Source organism: Camellia sinensis, chromosome 11 (assembly GCF_055761805.1).
Source record: "Camellia sinensis isolate YWXY chromosome 11, ASM5576180v1, whole genome shotgun sequence".
NCBI classification, from domain to species: Eukaryota; Viridiplantae; Streptophyta; class Magnoliopsida; order Ericales; family Theaceae; genus Camellia; species Camellia sinensis.
Window position 1 is genome coordinate 164745918 of NC_138971.1, and position 16583 is coordinate 164762500.

The following is a 16583-nucleotide window of genomic DNA, read 5'->3' on the forward strand; positions in this document are numbered from 1 at the left end:
ACAAATTTTGGTAAGGATTGGAGTCCCCGGGACCCGAGAAAGCACAAGCAAAGTGCACTTTTTGTCGCGAAATCGCTCCGTCGGAACTTCAACTCCAATTTTCGATGTGTATCCGTCACTCACCAAAAGCAAGGTGCATCCTTTTTGAATGTGTTGCGACCCCTCCGGGAGGTAAACCGGAGGTCGCGATTGAGTCGCCCTCGTCAAAAGCTTGCATTTCTTTGATCGTCGTTTTGTGACAAACATGCATTCAAATTCACACTTGTTCTGTATTGCTATGCACGTCACTTGCATTCTCATGCACACCACTCATACTATTGTGCACGTTTCACGAGTATTGTCATACCCTCATGCTTAGCTTGTGTTGTTACGCGCGTTTCTCCCCGCATTGCGATGCACTTTTCCATCGACACCGCGATTGTCTGCATTCGATATCGTTTTGAACATGTGTTACTAATTATGTTGTGCTTGTCGAGTTTGTTTCTTTTACAGGCACGATATTGTATGTACAGTTCATTTGAGGCTGGTGCGACCAGACGAACCATGCAGGTATTGTATCTTCTCCGTGTGAGACGTGGCGAGAATTGAATAATTCTCCGCATTCTTAACTGCATGAAATGTAGTTGTTGCTTTGCATTCTTGCTTAAAACCGTTGCATCTATCGTGAATATGTGCTTCATTACAGCTTGTTGCATTTGCATGATCATTGAGATACCTTCGGCTTCTTGCATTGTCGGTTGCATTTTGCCCCTGCCTGCGGGCATGCCTACGGGCGCATTTCTGTTTATCTCGCCTGTTTGTCTAAGTCTTCGGCCTTGTCAAAAATGGGTCGTTTTTGGGCTTTGACATTCACTCCCGTCACTTATGACTTCCGAGTTCTGTCAAAGAGGGGCAACTGTAGACACCCCATTTTTGACCGACCTTAAGACTTAGACGTCACTGATTGAGCGCTCGGAGATATTGCATATTGTGCTCGTTCAGAAGTTTCAGAGTCCCGGCTGTAAGCCTTGCCTCCGGACTTCCAGACTCTTTCGTGCCTTGCCTCGATTTGCGAACCAGGCTCTGTTTTCTCTGTTTTCTCTTAGATCATCTCTCAGTGGCCATAGGCTACGTTTCGTGGTCGTAGGCCATTTTTCCCGTTTGGAGCCCGGTTTTCGATTTTTCAGAGCCGACGGTCGTGTGCCTCGGTTCGGGACCGCCTAACCACCTCTGTTTGCTCCGATTTTCAGCACACATCTTATTTACTCCCTTTTGGGGGACACTGTGGCTCGAGAGACCAACTTCGTGGTCGAATGCCACCTTCGGTGTTTAACAGCCCATTTTCGGGGCCTCGGGCCGCGCGTTTCGGTCCCCGAACCTCCGTTTTGCATCTGTTTTGGTTCATTTTTGGTGGAGACCTTATTTTCATTGTTAGAAAGCTTGTAGGAGGGTGGGAGGCCATCAATTTTTCTGAAAAGCCAGTTTTATTTCTTCATCGCTCGCCGTCGCCCGTTTTTCTCACTAGAAAGCTAATGTTGACCACTCCCGGGCCACTTTCTTTAGCCCTAAACCCCATATTTGTGTTGTACACACCTGGGAGGCCACCAATATGAATAGGCCGGCCAGTAATTGTCTCTGACCCTTTTGAACCCCTCTAAAAACTTGGCTTTTCTCTCTCCTAGTTCACATTTTCTGGGTTTCGACCACATATTTGTGTTGTGCACACATGGGAGGCCACCTTTTTGGGGTGGCCGGCTAGCAATTTTGATTGATCCTTTTGACCCCTGGCCGGCCGGCTAGGAGGGGTGGCCGGCCGGCCCCCTGACCCTTTTGAACCTGGTCGGCCATGATCCTCTCTCCAAGTGTATTCCAGCTTGTGCCAGCTGTTTCCCCCCAGATCCTGTATCCGAGAGGCTGCCTTTTGGGGGGGGGGAATTTGAATTTGTTTTTCCCCCCCTTTTCCCTTGGCCTCTCCTTTATAAAGCCAGCAACCCAGCTCCATTTTGAGGGGTTACAAAAACCAGCTGAGGCATTGATACATACACCCTCTATATCTCTCATTCAACCCTCCAAACCCTAAGGTTCATGCACCCTTTACACACCACCTCCAAGCCTACAACCTCCACACTCCATTCCAGAAACTTGAGGCGGTTTTTCAGAGGTTAGGAGCACCTTTCCTTGGTCCAAAAGCTGCTGAAGACTTGTGCTACAAGGGTGAGTCCTCTTCTCCCTCTTTCTTGCCTTATTTTGTTCTATATCTTAGCCCCTTTTGCTTACATTTTTGAGCTCCGACCTGAACTGTAAATAGTCATATTTTGATCTCCTCTTCATGTTTTATCAAGGACTTTTTGCTTGTTGAGGTCTTCTCCTTACCCTTTGTGTTTAATCTCTCTTTTAGGCCTATTTTTACAAGGTATTTTAGTCTTATTTGTGAGCTGTTTTGGATTTGGTCATAAACTGTAAAATTTCTTGTTTTCAACCCCTCTTCAACTTTGTTTAGGGGCTCTCCTCTGTTTGAGGCCAGATGCTACCACTTGTCTCTTTATCCCTCTCTTAGGCCTTTTTCTTGCATGTTGTTTTAGCCTCGCTTGTGTTTATTTTTGAGACTTGATATAAACTGTAAAGTGCCTTGTTTTGAGACCCTATTCAACTTTGTTGAAGGGCTATCCTCTGTTTGGGGCCAGCTGCTGTCCCTTGTCTCTAATCTCTCTTTTAGGGCCATTTTTGCATAATAGATTAGCCCTATTTGTGTTCACTTTTGAGGTTTGTTATAAACTGAAAAGAGTCTCCTTTTGACATCATATTCATGTTTTATTAAGGACATTTTCTTTTTTGAGGTCATATGCTTCCTTGTATGCTTGATTGTCCCTTATTTTGAGCCTTACACCTAAGCTCTTGTTGCATGCTTGGTTTGGCCTTCTAGAAACTAAAATCCAGTGGATTTTTAGTAGCTATCACACTGTTTTGAGCCTCCAAATCAGAGGGGGGTGACCCCCTCTCACCTTGATTTGTTTGGTGGTCATTTTTGGCCTTCCAAAGAGACCCTATCTTGCATGCTTTGAAGTCACTTTCCAGGGTCAATTTGGTGAGTTCTATGACTACCATATTTGATTTTTATAATTTCTTATTCCATGCTAAGTGTCCACCTTGTATGTGCTTAATAATTCATTGCACGGCCCTCTAAAGGAGCTCATCATTTTTGCATTTATTGGTTGCATCTCCATGGTTATTTGGGCATATTTTCACATGTTTTATTCACTGATTTTTTCTGGTTTGGTAAGATTCCATGTGCATCCTATACCTGCCATATAACTCATGTTTGCCAGCCAATCTTGCATGCTAGTTTAGTCCACCATGCTAGCATCTTTTGGCCATGCTTTGAACTAGAAATGTTCATGTTTTGAGACTGCCTTGGCTCTGTTTTTAGACTTCATGATCAAATAATGCATGCTTTGTATAGCTATAAGTCATTCCATGTGCCCAGTTTCGAGTTTCGGGGTTCATCTCATGCACTGGGTGCCTTTTTTTCCATGTTTCGAGACCATTTTGCATCACATTTTAGTGCTGGAAATTACATGCTTGTATGCCATATTTCATGCCTTGCCATGCCTTGTTAGAGTTGCATACTATGCCTTAGGTTCGGTCCTCGGTTTGCGTACACGTGTGCACGCATTTCGATAGTCTCATTTTCATCTAATGGCCATGGATGTGAGTGTGGCTGAGGTCCACTCATGTTGGTGTAAGTCCATTATGCATTGTGTATGCCATTTCATAGCATTGCGTATGCTAGGTTGTATTTTAGAACATTATGTATGTCATGTTGCGTCGTGCATTGTGGATGCCATTTCATAGCATTGCGTATGCTAGGTTATATGCTAGTTGCATTGTGTATGCCATTTCATTTGCATTGTGTTCGGGATAGGAGTTAGCCCAAGCACGGGAAACGAGGGACGTTTCGTACTCTAAGTGACGGAACGTGTCTCAATTCCCCGGTCGCCGACACTCCGGATTACCCATGATGGAGTTTAGGTCTTGTTGTGTTTTCATGTGTATTGATTTCACATCGAGTCGTGCAAATCGACTCCTCGGCCATCATGCATCGATATGCGTGATTGGTGGCACGAGGATCGAGGACTACACTCCCCGAAGAGTAGTCATGCATACATATGTGAAAATACTTTGCCATGCCCCTTTGTTGCTCTCTGTTGCAGCAAATCATAAATCAGCGGCCTCCTGGAGCTTTGCACAATATTCTGAGAAAAACTGCAAACAGAGGCGAATCGGGGCATCGCAATGGATTTCCGCGGCAGGCAATTCAAGCATGCATCATTCCACCATTCGGAACAGAGCTGAGGCAGTCCATAGGCTTACATGCTAGTTTATCGCTTTCCTAGTTAATTTGTTAATTAATTAGGGTTTTGTAATATTTAATTATTCATTCCGGACTGTAATTATTTATTCGGACTGTATTATTCTTTCGGACCCTCCGAGCGAGGACACAACTATAATAAGTGTGCGTGCGTGTGATGTATGTCTTCCAACCCCACGTCTTTCTCCCTTTTATTTACCTGCTTATGATGGTTAGATTAGGGCATGTTTCAATTAGCATACAGTATGATAGCATGTTTGCATTCATTCATCTGTATTGCATGCACCGGGCTCGGCGCACCATACTAACTGCATTTGTATTTCAATTCCAAATTGAATACGTGTTAGCTGTAGCATCATCATATGCCATGTTTAGAATAGCCGAGCCTATCTTAGTTGCATTTTGCATGTGTTGCATTAGGCATTTCTGTATAGTTAGGATCATGCATGGATTTCTAACAGAGCTTCTGTTTTGGCTAGGAGTACTCGGTAAGTACTTACGCTTTAGCATCCTTGCATGCGTGTGAGTGACTGCCATGATAGCATGCTTACCATGAGGCTATGTGCTTATATGATATAACTGCCTGAATGCTTGTGGGTGAAGGTTGGGTTATTTGAATTGGAACAATTCATTAATTGTGAGTTTTAAGCCCACTAGATAGTGGCAAAATCATGTTTTCTAAGCCCATCTAAGGGTGGCAAATCCATGTCTTAGCCTACTTGCGGGTAGCACCATCAAACCATTTTCAAATAAACAAACATGAAATGTTTTGTTTCAATTCAGGCGACCCAGTCTATACTTGTATGCTGTGCGCATCACATAGTAAATCTAGGCTAATAACCGGAATAAGAACGCATAATGTTTTCAAAAATAGATATCATGGTCAGTAGAGGCCGATCTTTGATCGGGCGAGCGGGAGTGCTCACAAAGTGACCTTCCCCAATCGTACCCAAGTTCCCGAGCCGAGGCAACTTTGGTGATGATGGACACGTGGCCTTAGGCAAACGAGTCAGGGTTTCCTAAATTTTCCCAAAATAAAACATTTAGGTGGCGACTCTGTATCTGGCAAAGTAGTCCATGTTTGGCACTTCTTTCAAAATCTGTTTTCTCAAAACGATTTGCCGGATTTGGACTCTTTGGTTCAGATTTAGAACCGTGACAATTTGAGAGCCCGAACATGTAGTGAGCCCAAATGAACAGAACGGGACTCATCCTCCCGGGACGTTCGGGGACGTCTACAACCACGTATCCCAGTCCTCTGACCAAATTTCCCTGTTTATTTTAAATTTAAATATTTTTTGAACTTTTTGCTCATTGAGGAATTGAAATATCTTCTGAATGTAGGATCATATTCCTTTTGCATAAACAAGTTGAACCCCCCCTCCCAAAGTTATATTTCTTTTTTTGGTACGCAATATTACAATCCTTTTTGTATACCCCAATTTCTTGTAACTTTTTTTTTTTTTTTTTTTGTTTATTTTCAATAGTACAAGCTCTTTTTTTCAACTTTGTAAGTTGTGATAATTTTGCTTCATACTTTTAGGTATCTTACTGACTAGGCAACTAGATGAGAAGGAAAAAGAATTTGATGACAAATTAAAAAAATGCTTTAATTTGGCTGATGAGATATCCATTCATATGAAATCCTTATATTTTTTGTCATCATTTTTTGAAATCAAATAACTGTATGCAGAATTTTTAAGATCATGGCATGTCTTTGATAGTTTTGTTGCAAGTAACATGTCACTTTAAGCCTAGTCGCATTGGTGACTGCAACAAATTATACATTTGTTAAGATACAGTTTATTATTCTTATTATTATTATTGATCAGGTGCAAGCTTGGATTTGAGGAACATATATCTCCATGGTAACAAATCAATAGAAAAAATTTGAGATTAATTAGAATACTTGTTTGTAAGATAAGATTTATTGGTAAATATCCCAAAAAGAATTGCATTAGATTTTTAAAGTGCAACCAATATTACAATATATCATTTTTACTTTGCTAGTAGGTTGAGTTCATTTATTTCACTCCCTGTACTATTGTCGGTCCCATATTCTTCTAATCTTTGTTTTTAGTCACATGCCTAATATTTGATAGAGATGAGACAGAGAGTGAAACAGATGATCGATGGTCGTTTCTCGCTTACTCGTAAAGTGTAGGATTGGATAGTCTTGGTGCACGAAAGTTCCAGCTGTAAACACCACTTTCCTAGTTGTATTAGGACTATTTTATTTTTAATATCTTCTTTGCCTACGACAGTACACCAGTAAGCTAAGTGGCTTTTGCCCATTGAATATTTTTCAGAATTATATGAGCCATTTGATGCCAAACATGCCATTTGGCTGCAGATTGTTTTCATTTGTCCAAAGCTTTTTGCTCTTGTAGTAAATTTCAAATTAATTAGTAGTATACATAAATATGCTACCATGGAATTTATTGCACGCTCCGGTATATATTTGGTTGGGCTAAGTTGATGAATGACGATTTAATGATTCAATGAAATTATACTCAGTTAAAATTTGCTTTCATTATTTATTTACTTAGAAGATAAGATATTTTTGGCATTACAATCGTGACCCTGTTTTAGATATTTTTTGCATTACAATTGGATTATGTAAAGAAGTAATTATAATTATGAGGACTTTTTTTGTTCCTTTTTAAATTCATTTTTGTTAACTTTGAATCCCCACAAGTTTCTCTTCAACTAGCAACTTATATAGATGAAATTTGAAAAGAGGCATATATCATTGATATGCTTAAAAGAAAACTGAAGCCAAAGCATTCTAGCTCCTATCTCTCCACTATGAACAAAACTGCGCCCACACCAACATCACATTCAAATCTAATACCACTATTTGGAAGATTCACTTGTTAAATCAAACGTGCCCATAATCTGGAGAAGTTAGTCGTTGATTTTGGAGTATAGTTACGTGATGTCTCAAGTATGGGTAGAGAGAATGGTGTTCACGATTTTGTATTGAGTGATTGAAAAATATGAAGAGACATAGCTGTTTGTGATTAGCCAAGAACAAAGCCACAAGGTGTCCCAGGACCAATCAATAAATTTTTCATAAACTTATACTTTGGACTCGTTTGAAAATTGACTATTGTAGTTAATTTTTTGACTTTTTATAAAAAAAAATATATATAGAAAAATAAAGAGAGTGATGTGACAATTTGTAATTGTATTTTGACTTTTGGAATATTTTATTCCCTTCCCAAATTATTATTATTTTTTTTTCAATTGACAGAAGTGTCATGTTGTTCATGTACTTTCAAATAATTAATAATAGTTAATTAATTAAAATAAAACTTAACATGAAGGGAATTAGATAATTAAAATTTTAAATTTTTAATATTTTTTACTGCACTTCTTTTCATAAAAATTATTAATAGGGTTCTCGTTAATAATATTTCAATTATAAAAAAAGATAAATTATATTGACCTCCTTTAAAGTTTGAAGACAATACAACGAGTCTCATAATTTTGACATAATTGTATTAATCTTTCTTTTAGTAAGATTGAATAGAATAAAATTTATACAGATGATATGAAAACATAAGGAAACATAAGGTAAAATATACATTTCAATATAAAAGAAATGTAATATTATTTTTCATTCATACAACTGTTGATATTGTATTTTGTTTGGCTTTGTAAGACAACTAACAAATTTCAAATGAAAAGAAGATCAAGTGTTATATGAATTAAAACTTTACGAGAGTCCAATCTAATTATGTCGAACTTGTAAGACTTACTGTATTTTTTCAAATTTTAAGAGAGATTAGTGTAATTATCCAAACAAAAATGATTTTCTCATGGAAATGGGATATGCTGATAAAAATGATTTTTAGGACACAGGTTGATTTTTTTAGACAATAGTAGTTACTAGAGTTGAATTATGATGAATCTGCTCCCAAGTATGATCAAGATGTGGAGTTTGACACGCTGCTGAAACATCAATACACAAACACTTGTACATTATAATTGTGCACACAACCAAACATCTAATAACTGCTCACTCTAAAGACTCAATGACAATGATGTGACACTAGCTCACCACTTTGCCGAGAAAAATTATTGATTAATTGAAGAGCAAATTATATTGACCATGTCCATGTTGTTACTATAGCAAAACTAACTATTTACGGCATTATATTTACGGCAAGCATTAAATGCATGTCGTAATTAGTATATTCTACGGCATTTTTTTTTGTAAACTGTTAATGTTTTGTCAATAACGGTATACATACAATGTAACTCGTTAATTCATATATTTATGGTATGCAAAAGTATGCCTTAAAAAATGTATGTTTTTACGACTTACAAAAATATATCGTAAAATATTTACAGTTAAGATGACATACATTTCATGTTGTAAAATATTATAACTTTACACGACATGCTAATGAATGTCGTGAAAACTTCTACAAAAAAAAAAAAAAATTCAATCCGATTTTTTTATGACATGCAAAAGTATGCCGTAAAAAACGTATATTTTCACGGCATACAAAAATATGTTATAAAATATTTGCACTTAAGTCAACATACATTTTATGTCGTAAAATATTAAATTTTGTATTTTTTTGAAATTGTTGATTTTTTTAGAAAATTAAAAAATATTTTCCTTCTAGGTATATGTAAATTATTTGAATTTAGAAAGTTACAAAAAAAAAAATTATTTAAAAACTTACGCCACACTTCTTCTCATTCTAGATCCATACTTGTTTTTGTCCCAAACCATCTCATTGTCTAGAGAAATTATATTTTAATTATAAATAATAAAAAAAATTCTAGATGTTCTTGAATATTTATAAATTTCTAGTAGATAAAAATTAACTATTTACAGCTTTATGTTTACGGCATACATCAAATGTTTGTCATAGTTAGTGTATTCTACGACATTTTTTTTTCAAGCCATTAATACTTTATCAACAACGGCATACATGCCATGTAAGTCGTTGATTCATATATTTACGACATGCAAAAATATGCCGTAAAAAAAATATACTTTTATGGCTTGCAAGAATCGTTGTGCAATATTTATACTTAAAACGACATGCATTTCACACCGTAATACATTATAATTTTATATGATATACATTTGCATGCCGTGAAAACTTTAACTAGAAAAATTAAATTTAACACCAAATTAAATAACATTTATCACCAAATAGTAGCCCACTAAATATAATAATCCACTTTTGTAAAATAGGAGCATCCTCAAAATATTGAAAGTCAACGTTTTTGGTATTCTTTTCATTTTCTATTTACTATTTTCAAAAAAAAAAGGGGAAAAATTATGCTCAAAATAACATGCAAAAAATATTTTCTTTTTTTTTTTGCAAAAAAAAAAAAAAAAAAAATTGTAAACAGTAAAATGAAGAAAATAAAAAAATGTATTTTTTTATGGCAAAAATAGTAGTTAACATGCCTAAATATTCAATTCATATTCTCCAAGATATGATTTAACAATTCCAACATTATTTATTTTTTAAAATTAAAAATCACTAAAAATGAAATAAAATTAACAAAAAAAATATTACAAAATCAATCCCAAATACCCACTTAATCATCATCACATTATTGGGTTAAGTTTGAGCAAGTAATTTAAGCCAGTAACAAGGCAATGAGAGATGTATTATATATACCCACCCTATTTAGGCACGGTGAGAGGTAGTTAGGCCTCCTCTACTCACACACAACAAACAAAACAAATCAACTATTTAAATAGTGCTCCATCTTCGTCTCCATCAATTATTTAGACAGTGCTCCATCTCCGTTTCTGTCTCCTTCTCTGTCTCTATCTCCGTCGCCGATTGGTTCCCTCTCACTTTAGATTCAGGTTTGTTCTTTCTCTCTCCGATCCTTGATTAATTGAAGAGCAAATTATATTGACCATGTCCATGTTTTTTTCTATAAATCATGAACATCTTTGCCAAGAAACCCATAGCCAAAGGTTTATGCCCTAGTTTTCTTCTTCCTAATTTATAATTCATATCAATTACGCGAATGTATTCATTCAATAAGAATGGTTTAGATTCAATTACTCAAAATTCTTCCTACCTTGCTTGTATATTGGCTTGGTTATCTTGAACCTTATGTAGAAAGATTTGTTCTGTTTCTGTGTTGTTTGATTGTCTTGGTGCACAATAGGGTGTTTGTTTCATGTAATATCTGTGCATAAAATTATATTACTCTATTAGTTTTATTTGTTCTATGAATACTCTATTGCCTAGGGGAAACACAACATAAGTCTAAGATTAGAATAGTGAATAGTAATCAAGCATTCTTACTTGTTGATTCACATCTAGAAAGTAGCTATTTGGGCCATTTTGGAAAGTCGGCAATGCTTTGCTATCTTACAATCTTAGTACTGACCATCTTAATTCAATGGCAAGATCATAATTTTTTTCATGATTTTGCTTTTAGATGAAGTGGAAAGACCTAAAATGAAAATGCTGTCAAATTAGGTGAAGGATCATCTTTAGTTATAATGAACATCAAACATAAATTTGTTTCTAGATTAGGTCACAATTTGTTCATTAAATTTAATTCAATGGCAAGATCACAATTTTTTTCATGATTTTGCTTTTAGATGAAGTGGAAAGACCTAAAATGAAAATGCTGTCAAATTAGGTGAAGGATCGTCTTTAGTTATAATGAACATTAAACATAAATTTGTTTCTAGATTAGGTCACCCTCAAATTAGCTGCGTGATTTTTTAAATCTCAACCCCATGCCATTACTATTTCGATTCTTCCACCTCAATCTACAAACAAAAGATGAGCCTTGAAGAAAATCTGTTTGTGATTTTTGGTCGTTTGCAACTCTCAGACATTTCCGATGATTCTTCAAACATTTTAGTATTTCACGTAGGCAGTCAGAGAGGTAACAGGTTACAAGTGTCCATAGACTATGATTGCCATTCTCAGGTTTCCATTTCTCTTCTACCCCATATGCTTTTTTATTTTTTATGCAGATCTTAGGTATGATTTCTTTCAGAACAGATGTAGCTTTTGTTTCTGGAACTGGCTTAAAAGATTCAAGACTTAAAGAACGTCTCAGCAGCCTTTCAGGTATCTTCTGTCAAGTTCTGTGCATGTTTCCTTTATCTTGATTGTGGACATTATGTTTATAAGATTACAAGTGTCTCATTCTTTATGAAACTTCCTTATAAGTAATACTGGTATAACTTATCAGATGCACAAAAAAACAGGCTGCTTGTTGGTATTGCCAAACAAGAAAGACTGCAGAATTAGATTTGAGGTAAATAACCTCTTTTCAATATGGAAAGAAGCAACCAAAAAATTTTAGCAATATGCTAGGAAGTCGTGAAATCTAGAGGACTGCATATAGGATTACATGAAAAACTTCACTTACATGTTTTAAATAACTTGGTGGACAAGTTCAGTGAGGTAGGAAAAAGATCAACTCAATAGACAAAGGAGAGTAAACGAGCATGCTGATAAAAAGAGGGGGGGAAGAGACAACTTTGGGAATGATTGTTGTCTAAAAAGACCTAGAATAAAAACTTCAAAGAATTGTTACAAAGATGGGATTCAGGTCAATTCATAACGTTCATTAATTTGATTTAGTAGAGGAAATGGAAGAGTGAAGTTGTTAAGACTGTTAAAAGAAGTGAGTGGTGTAATGCAGTCATTTCCACGGGAGGGTGTGGAGATTAGATGGGTGTGCTGTGATCAAGATTTTAAGTCAATAGGCAATGTGATGATGTCAATGTCAAACTCAGCATAATGGCACCATTTTCCTGACCACGTATCCCAGTCCTCCGACCAAATTTCCCTGTTTATTTTAAATTTAAATATTTTTTCAACTTTTTGCTCTTTGTGGAATTGAAATATCTTCTGAATGTAGGATCATATTCCTTTTTCATAAACAAGTTGAACCCCCCCTCCCAAGGTTATATTTCTTTTTTTGGTACGCAATATTACAATCCTTTTTGTATGGACACATTGACTTATACCCCAATTTCTTGTAACTTTTTTTTTTTTTTTAATTTTCAATAGTACAAGCTCTTTTTTTCAGCTTTGTAAGTTGTGATCATTTTGCTTCATACTTTTAGGTATCTTACTGACTAGGCAACTAAATGAGAATGAAAAATAATTTGATGACAAATTAAAAAAATGCTTTAATTTGGCTGATGAGGTATCCATTCATATGAAATCCTTATATTTTTTGTCATCATTTTTTGAAATCAAATAACTGTATGCAGAATTTTTAAGATCATGGCATGTCTTTGATAGTTTTGTTGCAAGTAACATGTCACTTTAAGCGTAGTCACATTGGTGACTGCAGGAAAATTATACATTTCTTAAGATACAGTTTATTATTATTATTATTGATCAAGTGCAAGCTTGGATTTGAGGAACATATATCTCCATGGTAACAAATCAATAAAAAAAATTTGAGATTAAGTAGAATACTTGTTTGTAAGATAAGATTTATTGGTAAATATCCCAAAAAGAATTGCATTAGATTTTTAAAGTGCAACCAATATTACAATATATCATTTTTACTTTGCTAGTAAGTTGAGTTCATTTATTTCACTCCCTGTACTATTGTCAGTCCCATATTCTTCTAATCTTTGTTTTTAGTCACACAGGTAATATTTGATAGAGATGAGACAGAGAGTGAAACAGATGATCGATGGTCGTTTCTTGCTTACTCATAAAGTGTAGGATTGGATAGTCTTGGTGTTGGGATTGCCATGAGAGGCACTCTTTTCTTCAACACAATCCCAAACTTCTCTGTAAGGTCTAATTTCTCTCCCTCGGGCAATTTCCAATCAAATGAGTGCAAAATTGAAGCCAATGAGAACAAGAACATCCTCTCAGCCATGGCTATGCCTGCACACATTCTTCTCCCAGACCCAAATGGGAAATAATTAAAATCAGCTCCTCTGTACCCCCATTTTCCATCCAAAAACCTCTCTGGACGAAACTCCAATGGGTTTTCCCAAATCGAAGGGTCCCTATGAATTGACCATACATTGATGAAAACCCGAGCGCCTTTTGGAATTGTGTAGCCACCAATAATGCAAGTTTGGCTCGGGCAGTGAGGCACCATGAGAGGGAGGACAGGGTGCAATCGGAGGACCTCTTTTAGTATGGCCTGTAAATACGGGAGTTTGTTTATGTGAGACTCTTCTACTATGCTGTCTTTGCCTACTACTGTCTCCAACTCTTCTTGTGCTTTTTTCATGACCTCTGGCTTGTTCATCATCTCTGCCATGGCAAATTCTATAGCATTGGAGGTTGTTTCGGTTCCACCCAAGACCATATCCTATACTCACAGATTGACATTTCGTTATAACGCAAAATATATTAGCTATTATTTTGTATTGCTGAATGAATTTCATGACTTGCCATAAAGAATTTAAATTGGAAGAGACTAAAACATACCATGAACAAGACCTTGAGATGGGTCATGGTGAGAGGTGTTTTGGCATCTCCTTCATTCTTCAGCTGCAACAAAACCTGTAAAAAATCCTTGTTCTGTCTACCACCCTCCAATCTCGGTTCTTTATCAGTTATTGCATCAAATATCCTATTGAACCTCGTAACTATCCCCAATAATTGCTGCTTCAGCCCTTGCAAATCAAACCGGGCCAAACCCGGGAAAAAATCCGACAAATTGGGCTTCCCCAAAAGCTCCATTGAATCCGCGACCACGACTTGGAAATCCGCCCCAATGCTAGCCCTTTCTTGCCCCTGAACCGTCACACCCCACAACATGCTTGTTATTGCATTTAGAGCAGTCAGAAACATCTGCTGACCTACATGAACTGGAGACCCGACCTTGCTGTAGAGATATTTAACCGTATTTCGAATCTCTCGTCGGCGGAGGTAGTAGACCGAGTCAAGGGTGGCGCTACCGAGCACCTCCCGGACGCAGACCTTCCTCAACATCTGCCACTCGGGCCCATGCGGACTAAAAACTATATCCGAATCACCTTTCGCCACCGCAGCACTGGCCAACTCCGGGACGTCACGGTTGGCGAAAGTGATGTCATGATCTCGGAGCATTTCCCGTGCTGCAGATGGCGAACTGACTACGATTCCCACCTTCGTACCCATCGGGAGCCTCATGATCGGACCGTAAGTCTGACTGAGGCTCTCGAAACACGAGTGGAGCTCAGGGTCAAGGAATGGGAGGATTCCAACCACGGGTAGGCCGCGTGGGCCCGGTGGCAGCGGTGGCTGATTCTTTTTGCTATTGTTTATAAAGATACATACGTACCATGTCATTGCGAGGATGATGAGAGTGAATGGAAAAAGTATATTGTTGGTGTCCCACCACCATGACCTAGCACCATAGAAGAGGGTGCATAGTTTGTTGAAGAAATAGATGGTGAGAAACATTGTAAATGAGTATTCTTGAAGTTGCCATTGTTGGATTGTTTTGAGCTTATAATAATGTGCACAAATCTATTTTACTAGACCACTGTTTATTAAACAGTTCTTCTAATAAAAAAACTGTTTATTAATGTGTTAACCAACACAATTGAATTCATATTAATATAGAATTAAATACAACATATTTATTAACACATGTCTATTAAATACAACATGTTAATTGTGCTAACATGTTATTACAATATGTTTTAATAAACATATTACAATAGCTTATTAAAACATATTACAATAGCTTATTGAGTTAATAAATATGTGTTAATAAATACAACATTAATAAATTTATGTACAAATAGAAAAACTGTTTATTAATGTGTTAACCAACACAATTGAATTCATATTAATATAGAATTAAATACAACATGTTTATTAACACATGTTTATTAAATACAACATTGTTAATTGTGCTAACCAACACAATTATGCATATTGTAACTCAATGCCAAACTTCTTTTAATAAGCTATAATAAGATATTAATAAAGATGTTACGAAGAATTGTGAGAGTTGTTACCAGTGATCTAGTAAAATAGATTTGTGCACCCAACTTCAAGAATACTCATTTACAATGTTTCTCACCACCTATTTCTTCAACAAACTATGCACCCTCTTCTATGGTGCTTGGTCATGGTGGTGGGACACCAACGATATACTTTTTCCATTCACTCTCATCGTCCTCGCAATCACATGGTACGTATGGATCTTTACAAACAATAGCAAAAACAATCAGCCACCGCTGCCACCCGGTCCACGCGGCCTACCCGTGGTTGGAATCATCCCATTCCTTGACCCCGAGCTCTACTCGTGTTTCGAGAGACTCAGTCGGACTTACGGTCCAATCATGAGGCTCCCGATGGGTACGAAGGTGGGAATCGTGGTCAGTTCGCCATCTGCAGCACAGGAAATGTTCTGAGATCATGACATCACTTTCGCCAACCGTGACGTCCCGGAGTTGGCCAGTGCTGCGGTGGCGAAAGGTGATTCGGATATAGTTTTTAGCTCGCATGGGCCTGGGTGGCAGATGCTGAGGAAGGTCTGCGTCCGGGAGGTGCTCGACAGCGCCACCCTTGACTCGGTCTACTGCCTCCGCCGACGAGAGATTTGAAATACGGTTAAATATCTCTACAGTAGGGTCGAGTCTCTAGTTCATGTTGGTCAGCAGATGTTTCTGACTGCTCTGAATGCAATAACAAGCATGTTGTGGGATGTGACGGTTCAGGGGCAAGAAAGGGCTAGCATTGGGGCGGATTTCCAGGTCGTGGTGGCGGATGCAATGGAGCTTTTGGGGAAGCCCAATTTGTCGAATTTTTTCCCGGGTTTGGCCCGGTTTGATTTGCAAGGGCTGAAGAAGCAATTGTTGGGGATAGTTACGAGGTTCAATAGGATATTTGATGTAATAACTGATAAAGGACCAAGATTGGAGGGTGGTAGACAGAACAAGGATTTTTTTACAGGTTTTGTTGCAGCTAAAGAATAAAGGAGATGCCAAAACACCTCTCACCATGACCCATCTCAAGGTCTTGTTCATGGTATGTTTTAGTCTCTTCCAATTTAAATTCTTTATGGCAAGTCATGAAATTCATTTAGTAACACAAAATAATAGCTAATATATTTTGCGTTATAACGAAATGTCAATCTGTGAGTATAGGCTATGCTCTTGGGTGGAACCGAAACAACCTCCAATGCTATAGAATTTGCCATGGCAGAGATGATGAACAAGTCAGAGATCATGAAAAAAGCACAAGAAGAGTTAGAGACAGTAGTAGGCAAAGACAGTATAGTAGAAGAGTCTCAC

At 37.3% G+C, this 16583-nt stretch overlaps 2 pseudogenes; one reads left to right on the forward strand and one right to left on the reverse strand.

Moving 5' to 3' along the window:
• Positions 1-12941: 12941 nt before the first annotated feature.
• LOC145802841 (flavonoid 3'-monooxygenase CYP75B137 pseudogene) lies at positions 12942-14739 on the reverse strand (annotated as a pseudogene).
• A 617-nt stretch (positions 14740-15356) lies between these two features.
• The window catches only part of LOC145802842 (flavonoid 3'-monooxygenase CYP75B137 pseudogene), a 1739-nt pseudogene continuing 512 nt past the window's right edge, over positions 15357-16583 (forward strand).